This window comes from Sceloporus undulatus, chromosome 1, assembly GCF_019175285.1.
Source record: "Sceloporus undulatus isolate JIND9_A2432 ecotype Alabama chromosome 1, SceUnd_v1.1, whole genome shotgun sequence".
Lineage (NCBI taxonomy): Eukaryota > Metazoa > Chordata > Lepidosauria > Squamata > Phrynosomatidae > Sceloporus > Sceloporus undulatus.
Window position 1 is genome coordinate 320,786,393 of NC_056522.1, and position 20,862 is coordinate 320,807,254.

A 20,862-nucleotide genomic window follows, 5' to 3' on the forward strand; every position below is an offset into this window, starting at 1 on the left:
AAACACATGATTCCTCCCTCGCTTTTCTTGATTGTTCAATTCCAGTCATAGTTGCACACAAAAGTAGTTTCATGTTAAGTTTCAGTTTCAACTTTCATGTTCAGTTTTAAAACGTTACAGCTTTACATTTGTGACAGTTCTTGCCAGTAACACAGTTCTGTCAATGCCCTCAGAAAAGGGCAATGTAAACAACAAAGAGAAAGTGAATTAAAAACGAAAGTAATCTCCTGTAGAATTTTATGCAGCATAGCTCTGTTTAGAAGAACAGAAACTCCACATCAGTTTAAACCACTGGGTGTTACTATTTCCTTCTTGGGATTTTGTGGTGTGAATTCGTTATTTTTCTTTTCCTAGAAGAAGGCAACAGTGTTTTTTTACCCGAGGAAACTTGACAAACTGTGAAGTTTTTTGTCTTGAGATATGACTCTCCAATCTCTGTCTATGGACTTTATCACACCAGCCTGCTATCCCATCACAGTTGTGCCAATTTAAGAATGGAAACATACCTCTTTGGTATCAATTCTTATTATGCTTTCCCCCCAAATGGAGCAGACTGGCGATCCATGGTTACATGATATGTTTCCACACTGCCAAACACTGCTTTCTTGGAGGAAGAGAGAAAACCTAGTGGGTTTCATGGCCAAGCCAGGAATTGACCCCTGATCTCCAAAGTCACAGTCCAACACTTAAACCTCTATACCACACTGGCTCTCGAAGATGTTTTTATTCTGCTAAAATTCCTTTTTTCTTTTTTCTTTTTTGGTCTTGTGTGATAAAGTCCTATGATCATGTGACTCAGAATGACCTGCTGGACTGCACTGATTTCTCTCATTCTTTAGACTCCCAAAGTTCTAACCACTTTAGTGGCTTTATCTAACCTTCTTCTGAAGCAGAGCTAGCAAATCAGCCTTAAAAAGGAATGTAAAAATTAGGTTATAATCCTCATGTTCTGAATCCAACATTGTCAGGAATTTACTAACATTTGTCCACAGATACCTACAAAGGAGTCTCAAACTGACAAAATGTGCTATCCCCCTGCATTATCTGCGCAGCTCAAGGATGTTTAAAAGGAAGCCCTCCTGATGTTTTGGTGTACAAAACCTAGCAGCCCTAGTGAGCATACCCAATGGTAAGGGGTGAGTGGGAGATGCAGTTCCAGAACATTTGGAGTACTAAATTTTTCTATCCCATTTTTAGTTTGTTCAATTCAGGAAGAATTAGTAAGGTTTGCTAAGTCTAGATCTAAATACAATGCACATTTTAAAAAGTGTCCCAGAGGTGGGTATATCATTGGATTCATTTGATGTATGAATAAAATAAACCAACAGTTTTCTTGAGAAAGATTTCTTAAAATCATGGCATTATTTCATGCTCCATTAAATTTGAGTGAAACAGCTCCACATACCTAGGTACTGAAGAACAAATCTGAGAACCGTGTTGGGTGTAATGTACATTTGCACTGATTTTGTCCTGCTATCCAGTTTGATAAAACAGGGGTTTCAAAGTGTTTTTAAATCACTACAAAGTCCTGCAAAACATGTTTGGCTAGTACCATCTTGGGAAAGAAAAAACAAATCTACATTCTTTTTACACCATTGAGTAGTAAGAAAACCAAAGTAAGTAATAGTACAACTCTATTCTGCTTTGGTTAGACCTCACATGGAATATTGTGTCCAGTTCTGGGCATCACAATTCAAAAATGATGGTAACCAGCTGGAGCATGTTATGGGGTGGCAAGCAAATTGGTGAAAGGTCTGAAAACCTATGAGGAGTGGCTCAGGGAGCTGGGTATGTTTAGCCTGGAGAAGAAAAGTTTAAGATGTTTAAATATTTGAAGGGATGTCATATTAAGGATATAGCAAGCTTGTTTTCTGCTGCTTTAAAGAGAAGGACCCAAATCAATGGATTCAAACTACATGAAAAGAGATTCCACCTAAACATTAGGAAGAGCCTCCTGACACTAAGGACTTTATCACACGGAGGAAAATTGGAAGTCTAAATGAGGTTTATTCTGTGAAAATCGTGCAATTACTATTAAATCGCAATTAAGATATTCAGACATAGCATGAGAAAAGAGCCATTATCCCAGGAATAACCCAGGGAATAACCAGGCAATAAACAGCAAGAAAGCATTTTTGACATTTTCCCATGAATGATTTCTTGCTGTTTATTGCCTGGTTATTCATGGATTAAGGCCAGTTTAATAACTTTTCAATGGAACATGTGAAAAGCTTTATTGCAATAGTGCAATATTCTTGGGATAATGGCTAGTTATTTGCAATGTAGCATGAAAATTTTAATTGTGAATGTGCAATTTTCATGGGATAATCTCTGTTTATACTTCCAATCGTCCTTGCGTGATAAAGTCCTAAAAGCTGTTCAAATGTGGAACATGCTGCCTTGGAGTGTAGTGGAGTCTCCTTTGAAGGTTTTTAAACAGAGGCTGGATGGCCCTCTATTGGGTGTGCTTTGATTATGTATTTCTGCATGATAGAGGGCTGGACTGGATTGCACTTGGGATCTCTTCCAACTCTATGATTCCATGAAACTAAGCTATGTTAGCATTACAAAGTGGATTTGCTTGTGAAAAAGAAGTATTTCTGTAATACATCTATTAGTAAATGTTCAGGCAGAGCAGGTGGAAAGGAAGCTGACAAATAAGCAGGTAATAGTAGTAATAGTTGTTCCCAAATTGCAGTGGCCCAGCTTCCCAAGATCCTAAAAAGCCAGGCAGAGATATCCTAGCAAACACGCTCAATTAGCTTGAAAGCAGAGGTTGGGGGGGGGGGCCTTTATTTATTTATTTATTTATTTATTTGGATTACAGTTCAGAGGTACCCAGCCAGTAGGAGGATTCTTGGACTTGTAGTCGAGAGAAGAAACATTTATTACCTCTGCTCCAGAGCCATTTGTAATTCTCCCAGTGTTAAGTAACAACCAGCAGGCACATGAACCTTTAAAAAAGAGAGAAAGAGTTCTCTCACCGCTGAGGAAAAGGATATGAAAGTATTAGAACTGCCTTCATATTCAGTATTCATATTCAGCCTTCATATTCTTTATATTCAGCTTGGTCTTCATATTCACCTTGGCAGTTTAAATTTGAATCTCTTTGTGCCCAAATTTTCTGGCCTCAACTTCCATAACCCCAGATTTTGTCATGCTGTGTATAAAACAAATCAGGACAACTTCCCTGACTTCCTGGATGGCTACAGAATTATGAAGACCTATGAGTTCACTGTATAAATTAATGTTTTTTTCTTTTTGTTTTCCTATATAGAAACACTACTGCTTCCCCATATGGCTTTGGCAAATCTGCCACCCGTTCTTTGTCTAAATTCAATTTCCTTAATTGAATTTGTGTCCATTTTATCAGCTGCCACTTTGCAGTATTCTCTCAACCCTCCCAGGGGTTCAAAGCACGCTTGGTATATAAAGAGGTGCTTCCATCCAATCTCTCATTTATCATAGTGACAACATGCTGTAAATGAAGTACTGTATGGAAGAAGCAAGCTGGATGGTGATGATGGATACTTTGCCCTTCAGAAGCATCTCTCAGACATCTCCAGGCATCCTAATTATTAAACTTGGCTAGAAAGGCAGCTCTGTCTTGATTGAAGGCTTGCCAAAGGAGGCATTTTCCCCATTGTGGACCCCTCCACCCCAAAGAATCCCCTTGGGGTCAAAGAGATGAGGCTGGCTGAGTACAGACGCGTGTTGAACAGGGAAGCCTCCAAGTCAGTCAGGATATCCACTCTGATTGTAGATTCCATATGCTGAGGGATTATAACTTGCACAGGCCGGGACTCAGGGGATGGTGCCATGGGGAAGCCACAGGGAAGAGGGCTGGCCTGCATCTGGCAGCTAAGCGTGCCTCGCTGGTCATCCGCTTTTGTCCTCTTGAAGGATTTACAATTGTTGCATCTCTGACTCCCTTTGCACTGACATTCTGGGGCATCGCTGCATCGGAGTCTGCAGCTGCCGGAATAGGTTCTCTGGAAAATGTAGCAGCAGGTGCCCTCTCTTCCATTCAGCAGAACATAAGCAATTTAAAAATAAGTTCAGTGTTGTTGTGACAGATGCTAATCTCTAATTAAGGGCATTTCTAAATATTACAGAAATATTCAACCTTTTCTGGCACCAGCCTTGTGAAAAAACAAGTTTGCTAGAACTTCCTCTCATACTCCATTTATAGAAATGTTAATGGTGTTGGTGGTAGTGGTGATAGAAAAATTAATAAGTGAGAATAAAATTAAGAATAAGAAATTTACTATTAATTATGGATGTGGCAATCCTGGTGACTGTAGAATTGAAGATAAAGAGAGGGGAAAGATAAAGAGAGAGGAAAGCCCAATGGGCTCAGGAGCCATTTCTGTCTCCCAAGCATCTGCCACCTGAGGCAATTGTCTCTCTCCACCTAATGGTGGCACCAGTTCTGATATCAACAAACTTAGCAAATGTGAAGTCAGAATACAAAGCAGCCAACAGCTCCTTAAGAACCAGCTGTCCTCCAAAGTCTGACGCACCTGAGAGCTTATATAACATAGTGACTGAACCATAAACCATGGCATTCATGGTTTGTATTTCATCTATGCTTTGAATTCACTAAGCAGTCTTAGACAAGCTATGCTTCATGAACCTTTCTCCTCATCTGCATTATGGAACATAATAATACTTCAACAGTGCTATAGGGATACTTCGGGCCTGAACAGAGAGGCCAAAATAAGGCTGCTTCGGGTCACTTTGGAGGTATGCTGTTTAAATTGTTCATGCATCGTAAGAGGCTGGAAACCATGCCAAAGCCATGCCTCCAAAGTGACCCGAAGCAGCTTTATTTTGGCCTGTCTGTTTGGGCCCTGCCTTATATTATTAAGAAGTGTACCATACTTCATGCCAGGCACATTGTTACCTACACCACAAACTTTTACTGGCTCCACAAATCGTTGTAAGGCAAAACCTGAGAGAAGGAAAATTCACAGTTAAAACAAAAGGAGAATTAGGTTGGATGGCACATGGTTGTGTTTTAGAATTCTTTTAACACTTTTTTTCTTAAAGATATCTTCAGAACATACTATGGACCCTCCCACACCACACAATTACAACACTATTATTCCACTAACTGGAATGAGTGAATCCTATGGAATCTTGCAATTTGTAGTTTGGATAAGCAAAAGACATTGTGCAATTATTCTATCTTTTCACCTCAATTAAATTTTTTGTGGAAAGGAGTTTAAAAAGACATCAGGGGAAAATATGGGAAGATTATACAAGTAAAAGATGACACTGTCTGGATCTCCCTAGTAAAATCCCTGATTGAAGCAGATGGAGCAACTGTGCAATCATGCAGAAGAAACAGCCTAGTCATTGTGAACCATCACCAATTTCCCCTCCTGACGCTGAATGAAAACGATTAGAATAAGGGAAACAACAATAACCTGTAGCTATGACTGTAGCTTTTGCCACTTAAAACTCTACCATAGATCTATTCTGAAACACCCACTTTTTCCTGATTTCCTCCACAAGATGCAAACAAAGGGAATTTAAAATTATAGAAAGGATAGATTTCAAAGAATGGAAAACAGGTTTCACAACATTAAAACAGAAAATATCTTAATTTGAAAGTAAAACAAAGGCTGATTTTTGGCATGAAAACTTTGCAGAGGATATGTGGTTGAATAAATGTCATTGAGAGAGCCATCATGGTATAGTGGTTTGAGTGCTGGACTATGACTCTGGAGGTCAGGGTTTGACTCAGCCATGTAAATCCACTGGGTGATCCTAGGTGTGTTACACTCTCTCAGCCTCAGGGGATGGCAATGGCAATCCCCCTCTGAAAGAAACCTGACATGAGAGGTTCACCTTAGGGTTGCCATAATTCAGAAATGACTTGAAGGCACACAACAACTTCTGTCTCTCCAGATGATCTTGGACTGCAGCTCCTATTTGCCCTAGCCAGCATTATCCATAATGTGGGATGAGTTGCAGCCTAACAACAGCAGAGCCATAAAATGGCTCACTCCTGCAAAGTTATGCTACTTTGGAATATGTTTGTTTTATTGTAGGATAAATATAAAAAACATGTAGAGATACCAAAAGAAGCCAAAATCTCTGGAACGTAATGCAATGAGTTATTAGGACCTTACTGTAGAAATCAGTGAACAGAATATTCTGTGAGTCATGTTGGCAATGCTGTTACTACTGTTGCTTCCTCCAGTTTGTGTTGTTGGTTATATTTCTATTCAGGGATTATTCCATCAAAAACAGCAGGTATTATGTTGTTTTTTTAAATTACTTGTTTCTCAACAGAAATAGTAAAAGCACGCTGTTCATGAATGAGAGTAATCTTCTACACAGTCATAGTTTTTCCATTTTAGCTTGTTAAGGGAAGAGATTGGTTTGTGGGATATGAGCTGTTGAAACAGTACTATGAGATAGCAAACTGTTTCTCTTACAGTGCCTTCCCCAATGAAAATGGTCACAAAATTAATTTACATGTAAGAAAAAAGCTTGTGGGAACTTATCTTTGGCATAGAATACAGTACTGTCAGGTTGTGCTATGGTGAAATATACATTGTCATCTCAATTCCTTTATTAACTCATACTCAGCTCTATATTAAACCTTTTTTTTGTGGGCCATTACCTTTGAGTTTCAGGGGAAAAAATTGTTTGCACATACCACACATTTTGCTAGCCTTGCCACTTTTGATGACAATGAAGTATAAAAACATCTTTGAAAAAGATATTTTAATGGGATTTCTAGGAAGTCATTTTGAGTGGAAACATATAATAATAATAATAATAATAATAATAATAATAATAATAATAATAATAATTTTTATTTATACCCCGCCTTTCCATGGGTATGATCAAGGCGGTTTACAGAGGATTAAAACAGTAAAATACAGAGTTAAAAACATTACAGTATAAGATTAAAAACATCACTACATGGGAGTAAACAATACAAATTACATATAGCAGGGGCAAGAAATGGAAAAGTCAAATTACAACAGTCTGAGGTCTGAGAGAGTGCATATGAGAGTGCTGCTATTTTAATTTACATTGAAATATCACTTCACCATAATGACAATTAGTAAGAAAGTGTTATGGGAAGTGTAAATCACCCCTAAATTGTCCGAAGTTTTAAATATTTCCAGTACCCTTGGTATCCGCTGGGGTTTGGTTCTAGGATCCCACATGGATACCAAAATCCATGCATGCTCAAATCCCATTAAATACAGTGGCATAGTAGAATGGTGTCTCTTATATATGCATGGGAAATTCACTCAGTGGGCTTGTGATTACTGCAATCCCTGGTGTCCCCTTTCTTGAGGATTGGAATGTATATGGAGTGTTTCCAATCTGTGGGCCATTTTTTTTTGTTTTCCATATTTGTTGACAGATATTTAGTTAGAACTACAGTAGATTCTGCCTCTGTAGCTTAAAGCAGGTCTATTGTTATGCCATTTGTTCCTGGTGATTTACTTCCCCCAAGTACTCTGAGTACAGGTTCCATGTCACTTTCTAAAATTGTAGGTTCATCTTTAAATAGTATGAATCACACGAATCTGAATCTTTCAGTCATGTGCAAATGCTGCAGGCTTTCTAGCTTGACTCCTTAGTTGACGTTCATGAGCAAGCACCTTCAAAATTGGTGTGCTGAGCAAGCTGACTTAGCTTCTCTTAGGGTAGCACACCTGCCCATGACTGGCAACTCTACTTCCTCCTTTATATGGCTCTTCCCCCTTTTCTAGAAAAGTCCAAGACTGGCTTTGACTCCCAGCTTCACACACCAAGTCAGTGGTGGTGCAGATAATTGTCCTGTTAAGAAAATAGAAAGGCGATAAATAAGAAATCTTTGTTATCTCTGTTGGCATACCCACCCAACTGACCTGATTAATTCTCTATCATTCCACTTTCTCAGCTACTTTAAAAATGTCTGTTTCCACTTTACCCTTTACCCTCAATTTACCTCTGTGGCTGAAGACTGAGTTCAAAGTGCAAATGTAGTTTGCTGTCAGTTAACACAGCAGGTGGGAGAGGAGAGAAGGGGAAGGAATCTTGTCCTTTCAAGTAGGCTAAGGCAAAAGCAAACAGCTGCAGCCTCTTCTATCTTGTATATTCTCTTTCATTAATATTTTTTCTTATCTTGAACATGCTCTAATATTGGAGGGTTTGTGTTCAATCTTTCCAGATGATCTATACTTGTGTTAAGTCACATGCACCCCACTTTAGAATAATGAGAAGATTTCAGGGGCTTGTGGGTTCTGTTTCCTGAAAGATGTTACTGTCTTTTCTATAAGTATTATGCATGGTGTAATGGTTTGAGCATTGGATTACAACTGGAGACCAGGGCTCCAATCCCTGCATGGCTATGGAAACCCACTGGGTGACTTTGGGCTAGTTACACTCTCTAAGCCTCAGAGGAACACAATGGCAAAACTCCTCTGAACAAATCTTGCCAAGAAAATCCATGATACGTTCGCCTTAGGGCTGACATGTTGGAAAGGACTTGAAGGCACACAACAGAGTTTATCAGACAAGGAAAATTGGAAGTATAATCCAATGGCAATCCAAACACAATCATGGGGTTTCATGTTATTGCGTGATAGACTACCACACACAATTTTGGGCAATGGCAAGCTATCTTCAGGCAATGGGAAGTCAGTTCGAATGCAATTTGAATTCATGTAAATTTGCTGAACTAGCGAATTCACGTGAATGGGTTCCGGCCCCACTTTCTTTTCATTCGAAATTAAGAGAAATTCCTCTCATGTGATAAACTCCAACAACAACAGCAACAACAAACACATACATATGTACTAGCTGAGCATATTGTAGGGGTTAACAGTACTGGTATACTGTACTAACACATGCCATAAAAAAATCTAAGGGAATCCATACTGCCATATGGATTTGCTGCAGAGATTAAAGTCAGGCATCAGTGAGTAAGATGTCTGGGTGAGTGCATTTCTTAATTACTGGGCAAAGAAAGGTAGACCTCCTTTTAGAACCATCAACTTATGGCAATCTCTCTGAGGACAGCCTCCATGCAGCTAATTGTCATAACAATAGAGAATCTGTGTGATTTGAGAGATTATCATATGAGGCTAAAAAGTAGTATATAATAATAATAATAATAATAATAATAATAATAATAATAATAATTTATTTGTATCTCGCCCCTTTGAGAACAATCGGGGCGGCTAACAAAGTTAAAAATACAGCACATATAAAATCCCTGGTGCCCCCCCCTCCTTAAAAAAGTATTAAATCAAATGCAGAATTTAAAAACAAACAAACAGACAAAAAAAAGAAAAAACATACAAGTTAAAAACTGACCAGAAGGTCAACAACATCAGTCAGCAAACAATCAATGGGAGCAGCAGTATCTTATTCCCAGACGTTTTTCTGAGGCCGGGTTCTCTATTCTGGGAAGGCCTGCCGGAAGAGATCCGTCTTAACAGCCTTTTAAAAGCTGTTTAAGGATGTAAGTAGACGGATCTCATCTGGCAGGCCATTCCACAGTCAGAATAAAAATAATTTTGGCCAGTACCTATCACTCAAAGTCATGTCTGTCCTGCAGTTGCCTTGTATTCCATTCATTACTTTAGTGCACCTTTTCATCGAAAAGCAAAACCTGTCAGTAAGCTCTCAGTTCTCACTGCTACTCCATTTCTACCTTGGTGTGATAGGTCTTTTCCACCGCAGTTGCACTCCTTAGGCAGTCATGTGACACAAGCAGGCACGATTCTGCTCCTCTCCTTCTCTCCCCCTCCTCCTCACAGTGATTATGGCTACCAGTACCTTCCTGAATACAGCTGCTGTGTGCATACAGTATTCACAAAGAGCTGGCTTCAGGATGCTGTTGGTAACCGCAACCACTTGTCTCCCCCTCACCCTGGGAAGATGTTGTTTGGAAGTATTGAAAACAGATCACATGATTGTTGATCACTCTCCTAAGTGCTATTGTGGGGAAAATGTGATAAGAAATCATGCCCAAACCAGTATGCTTCCATCCTTAAATTAGTAGGATTGTAGCAGAACCAGCAAGCTGGTGTGATCATGCCCTTGATCTAGTCCATCAGTTTCTGTTCACAACCATAAATTCACATGGTTGATGATAATTATTGAAAGATGATTTAGAGACCAACCCCCGTTTGTAATTCTTGCATGAAAACTGTGTGACTGTTACAGAGCTCAGTCAGTAAATCTAGATTTCAGACATCTTCCGACAAGGATTTATTAGAAGGGGACCATATTTCTTCTACAAGTAAAATGCAAATTCTTTTTGAATGCAAAATACAAATTCCTCTCATTTAGCATGTCTACTTTTAGAAATTCAGTTTGGAATGTTATTGTGAGCATCTTGGGCATGATAGCCCAGGTGACAAATGATACAGTCTTTCCCCCCTCCCATTGGAATAAAATCTGCTCTATCATATAAAGCGTTCCAAAATTCCAATGTTTTGACTGTATGGCTTATGGGCTGGATATGGCTTAGCTCTCTGGTGGTGTTATAAATTGGCTGTCAAAAAGCAGCAAATAACTGATTTCCCATTTATCTCCTCCCATCTGTAATCCTGGACTAATTTGACTGATCCAATCTATCTATTCATTTGTGTGCTGTACTCCTCAGACTGTCCTGTAATAGAAAATGTGGCAGAGAATAAGTAAAAAGATTTGCCCTGGCTCAACAAGGGAACTTTATAGTTGGAGCTGAACTACAATTACGCACGTGGCCTTACTAGGTGTATTCTGCATGTGCCAAAGGGTAATGCAGAAAGGTCTGTATATGTTCTGATCCTTGTTGGTTAAACCTGGGTGTTCCTTAGAAGACCACATTTGACACCACTGATCACCTGTTTAAAGGGTGTTCATGGGCAAGGGAGACTGGATCCAGGCCCTCTTTCCTTCTTATTCCATAAGGTAGTCAAAGTAGCCAAAATTGAAAATGCTAACCATCTTGTTTTTTATGAAAAGTTTCAATGCTATTTTTCTTGTGCTTTGCCCAAGAGTATGGTAGGCAAAGAGCATAATTTATAAATTCAGTTAAACAGTCACTAATAAATGTGTTGAACTTGTAGACATAGGTAGATTCTTATACAGAGAAATATAGGCCTGGGACAGACCGCCTAAAAAGGGCAGCCTGCCAGTGGCCTACTTTCCTCCAGAGAAAAGCCACAGCCGCCAAACCATGAGGCCTCCCTCTGGAGGAAAAAGAACCTGGGAAAAGTGGGTTCTTTTTCCACCGCCAATGGCACACTTGTTATGTAAGTGACATGCGGTGACGTGCAGACGCCATGCATTGCTTACGTAACAATGGCAGCACCCGTGTACAAAGGGCAGCGCCATTGTTACGCCGCCCATATGTAGTAGGGTTGGGGACAGTGCGGTTGCCGCGCATTCCCTAACCCTAAAATTGGTGCCAGTATGCTGCTTATTGGCGGTATGTACCACGCCATAGAAAGCATATAACTTAAAGCTGTATGTATTAAGACACAGATGACAAGGAATGGAATGGCTTCAGTAAGCCATAATTAAACACTTCTTAAGCAGTGGCATTTGAAAAATGTTTGTGCAAACGGTTTCATTTTACTTTAAATGCCACAGACTTTTAAAAAAATTATCCCTGCTTTAATAAATGTCTTGAATAGGAAGCAGAATTTGTTTTGACTCTTGAGCCTAATCTGAGCGTTGGCTTCCATGTGCTGGCCATGCTAACCTGATTGGTAAGGAATCTCTGAAAAGGAGTCCATCCTAGACAAGATGCCATCTGGAGTCCCTTCTGCACTGTTGCTCAACTTCCCTGGGTGCTCCATTGTTCAGCTTCTCTGCTTCCCCCTCATCCCACACCGTTCAAACTGGCGCAATGATATTCACATGCTTCCTTCTCCTCTCCATTTTACCAGGTGATGGGAGTAAAGAAAACAAATAGATTGGTCTATTCCTTCTCTCTTTCAAAAAGATTTTTTGCTAGGCAGACCAGAACATTTTAAAAAGTTAAAGAAAAAAGAAAGAAGGAATCCATACATTACTGTCAGGCTGCCACCTGCTTACTTTCTTTCTCTCTCCCAGCAGGTATTTCTGGCAGCAAGCGACATTATTCCTCTTTCCTTCTATTTTAAAAAGTACCTTTTACCCCAGATGGGTTTCCAGACTAAAGCTCCAGGCACACTTCTATTATCTCCAATTGTCCAGAGACACACTGTCAGTGGAGAAGGTGGTGCTAACTGAAGTTAACATGGGTTTTAAAGTCTATGGACCTCGCAGATTTACTTCAAATGCTATGTATGCATTGGGCTTTTGAAGAATTTTAATCTTTAAAACCTGTTTTCATTTACTGATGTGTTTACTATGTTTTTGGTCTATTTTAACATTATCATTTGTCCTCTTTCCCCTCCAGATATGTCCTCTTTCTCAAAGGTAAGATTTCTGTCCAGGAAGGGTTTTCTTAAGGTCTGAACTAGAGACAGTGGGCAATCAGACAGTAGAGCTCTGTGGAGAAGGAAAAGAGACATGCCAGTTAAAGCTGGTTCAGTGAAGCCCTCAAAGCAGCCAGATTCAGACCACAGGGGTTTACTGAGTCACTCACCAGTTTACATCTGAGGCCACTGACAGAAGAGGCAAGAAGGGGAATAAGGGGAGACAAAATCAGTGGAGCAAAGAAAGAAGGAACTTGTCTTTTGAGTTTCCTTGAGGTATATTGTAGTCCAGTACAAGCATGTGCAAATCAATATGCAGATAATCAGTTGTTGAAAAAGATAATATCTACAGGGAAGTATGCTTGGGCTAGTCAGCATCAGAAGGAAGAACAAAGTGAACCTGAAAAAGATTGAGCATGAAGGAATTGTTTTTATTTATAGAGATACAGGAGTTTTGAGTGTCAACGTGATGCTCTGAGGCTTTGATTTGGAATATTTTGGATTTTGGAATATATAAGTAATATTGTATGTATTGTATTTGTGAGGATGAAGAGAAATGCAAGGTTGGAGAGAGATGTGGCTGGAGAAAGATGCACAGGTCGGTGATATGGCAGGTGTGGATTCATGCCAATTACTCTGCTTGGACCTCTGCCATTTCACAGATCCTGATTTCTCTTTCCAGTCTCATATATTTCCAGCCTATGTCTCTCTCCAGTTTCACAAATACAGTACAGGTACATACTATGCCTAAAATTTAGGAATATTTCTTGTATGGTATGGGATATTTAAAATGAGAGTTGTCATATCAATCAGTGGTTTGAAATAGTCAGTTGCTTTTTAAGATATGGTAACCCTGTTCAATTATATTATTTTTATTGTTTTATATTGTTTTAACCTGTTAGTATTGATTTTACTAGTATGCTGCCCTGAGAATTTTTGATATAGGGTTATAGGGTGGGACAGAAGTATTTTCCTAAATTTTATATAATTATTTATATTTATTTTAAGTAAGTAAGTAAATGGTTTGCTCCATCACTCAATTGTTGTGAAAAACATATTTTGTTTTTTAGGGAAAAGAAAAGATTTCATGATCCTTGTGATGTGGAGTGCTAGACTTTTGCTTGCTAGTCAACCCCCAGTTGTGCTAGTACTTCTAAAGCCGAAATCCTAAAAGCATGTAGGCCTGAATCCTGTTGGTGTGCTATTAGAGTTGCCAGGTTTTCAAAACATCAAAAAGAAACAGTTGAAATTCGTGGCATGCAGAGTTGAGTCAGGAAGTATCCATTAACAAGTTTCTGTTCTTCCTAAAGACCAAAAAAAAAAAAGTATGGGTTTTAACTGAGTTAGCCAAATATTTCTCTGTAAAATTAACATATTATCCATTTTAATAACTTACATGATGCACACATTTCTGTCTTTATGAAGTGATCTGTCATGGCTGCTTTCATTCTGTATTCCTGCATATCATGGGGTTGGACTGGTTGGCCCTTAAGGTCTCTTCCAATTCTATGATTCCAAACATACTTTCTAAACATAAATTGGAACAAGAATGGCAACCAATTTGGAAGGTTTTGAAGAGAACCTAAACAAATTAGATAAAATACTGTGGGCTCGGGATAAAAGTAAACATGTCTTAATAATTCACTGCTTTTTGCTTACTTCTCAGTGGAAGAACTTAAATACATGCTTTATTCTTCCCATTGGAATCAACGAGGGTTTATAGGCGCAGTATTTTTTATTCCAGGTGCATGCTTCCTACTTCATTTTCTTTTGGGAATGATATTTTGTGGAGTTTGCTGCAATGTACAATACAGAATCATCTCTCTACAAATAAAGTAGAACACATTTTGATCTACTTGGTGGGAGTGGGTGGCTGCATGGATGGATATAGTTAGAAGGAGAGATTGACATTTTTGAAATGATGGTTGGCAACGTGTTCACCCTTCAGCTTTGCCCCTTTGACATACTTTAAAGTGAAGAAACAACACAGAGTCTTTCATTGCAAAGGCTGTTTACAAAACACTCCCCCACCCCCACCCCAAATTGACAGCATAAGCAACAAGCTGCTTTTAGCACGATCCAGCATAAACAAGAGCATTTCCTAGGCTGACCAGCCTTCAAAAGAGTAGACACAGTGATTACTCTTTAGGCTTTAATTATTTTAGCAATATCTAAAATCATACAACTGTGGTAATAAAGCAACACAGCTGTGCGTCTGGTGAGCTACAATAAATAGGGTAGGTAAGGGCTGCAGAAGTGTTTATATGCTGGAAACTGGAGAGGAACATACAGCTAATGATCTTGTCCCAATACAAGCAGTTGCTGCTGTGTAAAGTACAAAGGGCTATCTTGCACCGCTTCAGATCATTGATCCAACTACTGTTTACTTGGAGAAGCTGAGGCTTTCTGGCACAGCTGTGGCAGTTTATTGCCCCTGTGTGTGGTTGTGTATGCCATGTGGGTGAAAGCAAACACATTAAAATCTTTAAGAGGTCAGCACTGTTTACTTGGATTGTTGCTACAGGTTTTCTAAGGTCTCAGGTGGAGATCCAGCTCTGCCCTGCCACCCATTCTTTTTTTAGATGGAGACAGGTAGATTGAATCTGGACAAGATCCATGAAAGACAGATGTGCTACTACTGAGCAACACCCCTTCTCATTCAGCCTTAGAGATGGCTGTATGAGACACCACTGTATCACTCAGGCCTGGCCCAAGTTATTTTGGTGCCTGAGGCAAAGCAGCAGGAAATACTGCTTCTTCCAGCCTTCACAACAAGTAAAGCTGGTCCAGGTATGGCTGCAGTTCAGCATCCTGGAAAAGTGTGCAGACCACCAGGAATGTTGTTCTGGTAGTAATTGTTGATGCTCATGTACATAATCCAGATCGCTTTTGTGAACTTTTTCCTGGCCTGTAAAGAAAAAAAAAATTAGATGTGAAATACAGCTGTGTCTTAGTGGTAAACACTCACATTATGTAATGTTTCATAACTTGTGTCTTAAGCAGGTGCTTTCTAGAGCCTCAGGCAATGCTTCCAGCATTCTGTGGAATTATTCTCCGTGAAGACTAGAATAACTGGGAGAGAGAAGAGAATGCTCTCATCATATAGCAATCCCCTGCTCCCTTACTGATAATGCTGCTGCCTCATTTCTCCCTTGTTTACTACAGTGGACCCTTGTTATACACTGGGGTTTGGTTCCAAGATCCCCCGTGGATAACAAAATCCGTGGATGCTCAAGTCCCAATAAATATAATGACATAGCAAAATGGTGTCCCCCAGAAAAAAATTGGAAAATCAAGGTTTCATATTTGAAAATTATACTTTTTTTTGCACATTTTCAAATCGTGGATGTTTGAATCTGTGTATAAAAAATCAGTGTATAAGAAGGGCCGATTGTACTGCTACTACTACTAATAATAATAACATTTATTTCTACTCCGCCTCTCCAATAAGACATAGGAAATGATGAAGATAATTCTCTATTTTTTGGTACACATGGCCACAGCTTTTGAAGGTATGGGCTAGAATCCCGTTGATGACTTAATACTTACATAACTGGCCAATTCTGCAAGTGGCTGGACTTTTTACTGGTTTGCACAAGGAGGTCTCAACTGCATCTCAGCCAAAGATGCCACAGTCCAACAAAATATCAAAGGAGAAACAGACATTCCTTAAATTCTAGTTCTCATCACCACATCAATGATTTTTGTGTTTCATAGTGACATCATAAAGTGATGTTTGCAACATTGAGCTATTGGCATGACCATTGCTTTAATGCAGAGATGGAGAGCTTTTGACCCTCCAAATGTTTTGGCCTATAACTCTTATTAGTCCAGTCCAATAGTGCCAGTGATAAGGGATTGTAGGAACGGTAGGAGAAAACATCAGGTGCAAACACACTGAAGTCTGCTTCACACAAGTACATCTCTTGATATTTAGATGGCCATGTGTCTAGATCAGAACTTGGGGAAAATACCTTTTGGAAAATCTCAGAATCCCCCAGTCAGCATCACCAAATTTATGATCAGATTAACTGCATTTCTATTTAAGTCTTTGTAATTATTTCCAGATTTGTATCTGTACACATACATTAGCACAAGCAGTGTGTGTGTGTGTGTGTGTGTGTGTACAGCTATGGAAATAGTGCAGTGTGTTTGCCATAGATATTTTTTACACTTGAAACAAGTGTCATATATTTTCTTAATAACATGTAAGTATTTGAGTCAGAAAAAGACAATCTCTTTGGATTTTGCTGTCTGAAATAATTGTTTCACACCATTACATTATAAGGCTGGCCTTGTTCCAAGAGTCCAACAGGCCCAGGGCACACCTTACGAGTTATCCTACCTATTTTCATGGCAGTCTTGTTGCACAGAGATGAAGTCACTTGCCCAAAGTCACCCAAAATATATCATAGATGAACAAGGGTTATAACTGTTAAATCTATCTCAGGAGTATGAATCATGTGGTCTGTGACACATGATTTTTTTGTGATTCTCCCAAGCTGTTTTTGCAGCTCTAGGTCCTTTGCGTGCACGTACGCACGCACGCACGCACGCACACACACACACACACACACACACACACAATATAATGTGTGTGTGAAAAACTGAGTTGCTGTTCCGGGAAGTCTTTTAAACAAATTATACCTCTCATCACCATCCCACACACTTAAAAAAAAAACCACATCAGAACAACAACATATTTTTAAATAACTAGAAGTGTATTTTTGGGGCAACTTTTTTTGTGTGTGTTTCCCCCATGGGCCCTCTGTATGCCTTGTGCAGGAAATTGGGCTCTAGCCCTCTGAAGCTTGCCCAGCCTTGCTCTGTCTCAATCATACAAATCCATCTCACATTATGACATGTGCACTACATACAGTGCCAGCCTTCTTGTCTAGTTGCCTGTATTTCTCTCCAAACACGACTGAGTCCACTTACCCCTTTCTCACCCTCCAGGCAAATGCCCATTGCCCACAGCCACTATCTTGAAGCTTAACACAGGAGTAAATCTGCTAGTCTAAAAAAAAAGTGCTGGCCATAGCGTTATATTCTGTGGTAGTGGCACACTGTGGGTATGGCAGGGGTGGACAACTGTGGAAGGCTGGGGCACGTTACCCCTCTCAGGAGACTCTGGAGGGTTGCACCCACAACCACAGCCACTTTGGCAAACAAAAGTACTGTAGAAGTCCAGAAATCCCCCCAAAATATAGTGAGAATGTACATTTGACAGCCTTTGGTGGCAAAATAATATTTTATTTTTTTTTGGCAAAGTGGCTGTGGCGAAGAGTGCAACCATTTGGGGATCATTTAAAGACAATAATTATTTTGGGGAAAATGCATTTTTTTTTTGTTTTTGATTTACTTCTAGAGGGTTCCAGATGTGATAGTGATGCCATCCTAGTGGCATGTCTAGGTGTCATCTGGTGTCGTTGCCTGGAAAGGGATTGTTAGGTGGTGTGTGTGTGTGTGTGTGGCAGTCTGCCCTGCCCTGTCCCTGTCCCTACCCCCATCCTCTTGTCTCACTTGCCTGCTCCCTCTCTCCAGTTACCCACCACTTGCTTAGATGCCCACCCATGGCTGCCGGGGCTCAGAAGTGTAGCCAGGCAAGTGAGACAGAGGGAGGGAATGGAAGAGGTGTTCACTGCCCTCCCCTTCTTCAGTGTCTTGTCTCCCTTGCATGAAAGAGTCACAGCACTGAAGAAAGCAGGTGGGGCAAGAGGAGGGCCAGACTGAATGTCACCATTCCTGGGTCACCCAGTATGGTCTGCACCTCCCACCTTCATCCCCCTGGTAAAGCCACTGTCTAGAGGTCAACTGGGAACAAAACAATTAAGAATTTTTTTACCCCTGGGGGCCACAAAATGGTGCTAGGGCAATATGTGACCCACAGGCCACATTTTGCCCACCCTTGGAGTAGATGTATCACCTCTGGATGGGTAGAGCTAACAACATTGTCCTTGAGAGGCAAGTGCACTGCAGCAGTGACTGAGTCTTTAGCCCCTTGATATAAATGTGTAGCAGCTTGCAGCTGGCATTGCTTACTGTATTGTGGTGAGGCATTACCAAAAAGGTAACACCAATTTGTGTAAGATTTGAATACATTGATTTATATGTTCAGATGACAGTTTAAAAATAGTCACTATATTAGGCACATTAGGGAACTACAAAGGCCATATGTAACCACAGTTTTCCTCTACTACAGTCTGCCTGCATAACAGTAAAAAAACCAAACCTGAAAGAGAAAAGCTTGATAAGAGGAAGGAGACTGAACAGGGGCAGAGGAAGTGCCAGGGTGGAGAAAAGGAAGAGCAGAGAGAGGGAGATGGAGAGAATGCCAGGATAGGAGAGAGGGAGAAAGGAAGGGGAAAGGGCAGAGTGAGTGGGGAAAAGTAAAGAATATGGAGAAGGGAGAAAAAAGAGGGAGGAGAGGAAGCACACAGAGAAATAAAACTGCAAAGGGAGAACATTCAGGAGTAGGTATCCTACAAGTTCTTTTGTTCCCCAACCCTGGCAGCATCTGACAATTGTTTTTCTGAGGGCTGCTTTTTATAAAGTAGAATGCACGCTCTCTCCTCTCAATACACTACCATGTCCCTTTAATCCATGTTCATATTCAGGAGGAAGAATCTATGCAACAGAGTTATGTGCACCATCCAGCTGCTGACTTTTCCTTACCACTTTCCCAGAAATGAGAGGGCCATGGGGACATGCCATCTTCACAAAGCCTGCTGACCCTCTCAGCCCCCTTCTCCACTCATGCTGTGGCTGCTGGCACATGGTCTTTTTCTGTTGTTTAGGGCCTGCTGTTCATAATCAAGGCTTTGCCAATGCTGAATCCTCTGAATGAATGCCCAAGTGCTCTCCAAAGAGGTCTATAGGGGTTGAGAGCATCCTAATGATCTCTCTCCCTCCCTTTGTGCCTTCCCTACCTTGCAGTCGCCTGGCAACCTCTTCCCACCACACGACAAGCACATAGTTCTCCCCTCCAGGTTCTCTTTTGCACAGGGCAGGTGCGTTTGTGTCCTCTATGTTTACCCTGTGGAAAAGGTTTCAATGACAGCATGGGGTTGGATTTCATTTATTTGATTGTGGGTTTGGCCAGAAGGAGTTCATGGAGGACCCAAAGCAGCAGTTAGGCTGTCAGATTCAATATGGTGGTAAGTTAGGAGGACAGAATCATAAATCTGGGAGTCCACCTAGTTCAACCTGCTGTTATGCACAACTAAAGCACTCCTGAGAGAAATGTATTTAATATTTATTTATTGAATTTATACCCTGTCTTTCTTCCAGGATGGAATCCAAAGTGGCTTACAATAATTTAAAATAGGATCAAGTTATAATCTTATTTTACAAAAGTTAAAACAGTGTTATTTAAAAACTATGATTACTAATAAAAGGTAAGAAATACAGCCCAGCATTCCACTTTGCACATAATTCTGCTATATAAATTAAAGCTTAAGGGCTAGTCTGCATAAAAAGGTTTCCATCTGCAGGCAGAAAGAGAACATGGAGGGGGTCAATCAGATCTCCCATGGAAAGAAGTTCCACAACCTGAAGGCTAATCTGTACTACAGAAATAATACAGGTTGACACCACTTTAACTGCCATGGCTCAATGCTATGGAATTCTGGAATCTGCAGTTTTGTGAGATATTTAGGAGTTTATCGCACACATGTTTGTAAACGTTCCGAGGTCTCAATGGTAACAGAACGGAACAGATTTTATCGCATAACCTCGTTACTGAGACGTTTGCAATGGGTTCCCATTCCGTTTCGTTCGCGTAAAATGTCCCGAATGATTCTCTTCCGTCCTCCCTCACCAGTAAACGTTATGAGAACGGAAAATCATCTGTGTGCGATATCCTAGGCATTCCAATTGCATCCCCGTCCGATCCCTATAGTTATGACGGGCCATCATGATATCTTTCCTTTACCAGGTTCTCTTGCAAGATGTTTTAACGACTTTCATTCCTCAAAATTATAGAACATCTAGACATGTCTCTATATGAAAATTAAAGCAGGAAACAGTGTTTGATACCAGAAAAAAATTTCAGGTAGGTATGGAGTACTTCTACCAGATCAAAAAAAAATTGAAAGTTTCATGCGGAAATGTGTCTCCCACATACGTCATCCCACAAAGTCATCACCTCTTCACGCCACCAATTCTTCCTAAGAATTGGACGTAACCACCATCTCTGATGTGATGGAAATGTGGATAGCCATTCAAGGAGATCAGTGGGGGGTGCGTCCTCTACATCCATGAGCTCAGCAAGGGCATGTCTGAGAGCAACTTTTTTAAAAAACAAGTGGTACATAAGTGTCCTCCTTCTTCTCTGTTCCTGCTCCATTATCGGGTAACGGGAGATGGTATGGAGAAGGAGCAAAACATGAGAATCCATCTTAGGATAGAACACACAGGGAACGAGAATGCCCCAAGCTCCCTT

At 40.3% G+C, this 20,862-nt stretch overlaps 1 long non-coding RNA gene across 2 annotated transcripts in view; it reads right to left on the reverse strand.

The window, feature by feature from the left end:
• Positions 1-6,848: 6,848 nt before the first annotated feature.
• Positions 6,849-20,862, reverse strand: part of LOC121919070 — a 63,682-nt gene continuing 49,668 nt past the window's right edge. Inside the window, exons 2-3 of one of the 2 annotated variants that reach the window (XR_006101393.1) lie at positions 13,816-15,327; positions 6,849-7,815 (exon numbers count right to left, since the gene is read on the reverse strand). This is a non-coding gene — a long non-coding RNA (uncharacterized LOC121919070). Of the gene's footprint in view, positions 7,816-13,445; positions 13,724-13,815; positions 15,328-20,862 lie in introns of those variants that run through there. The other variant, XR_006101392.1, reaches the window with a different exon arrangement.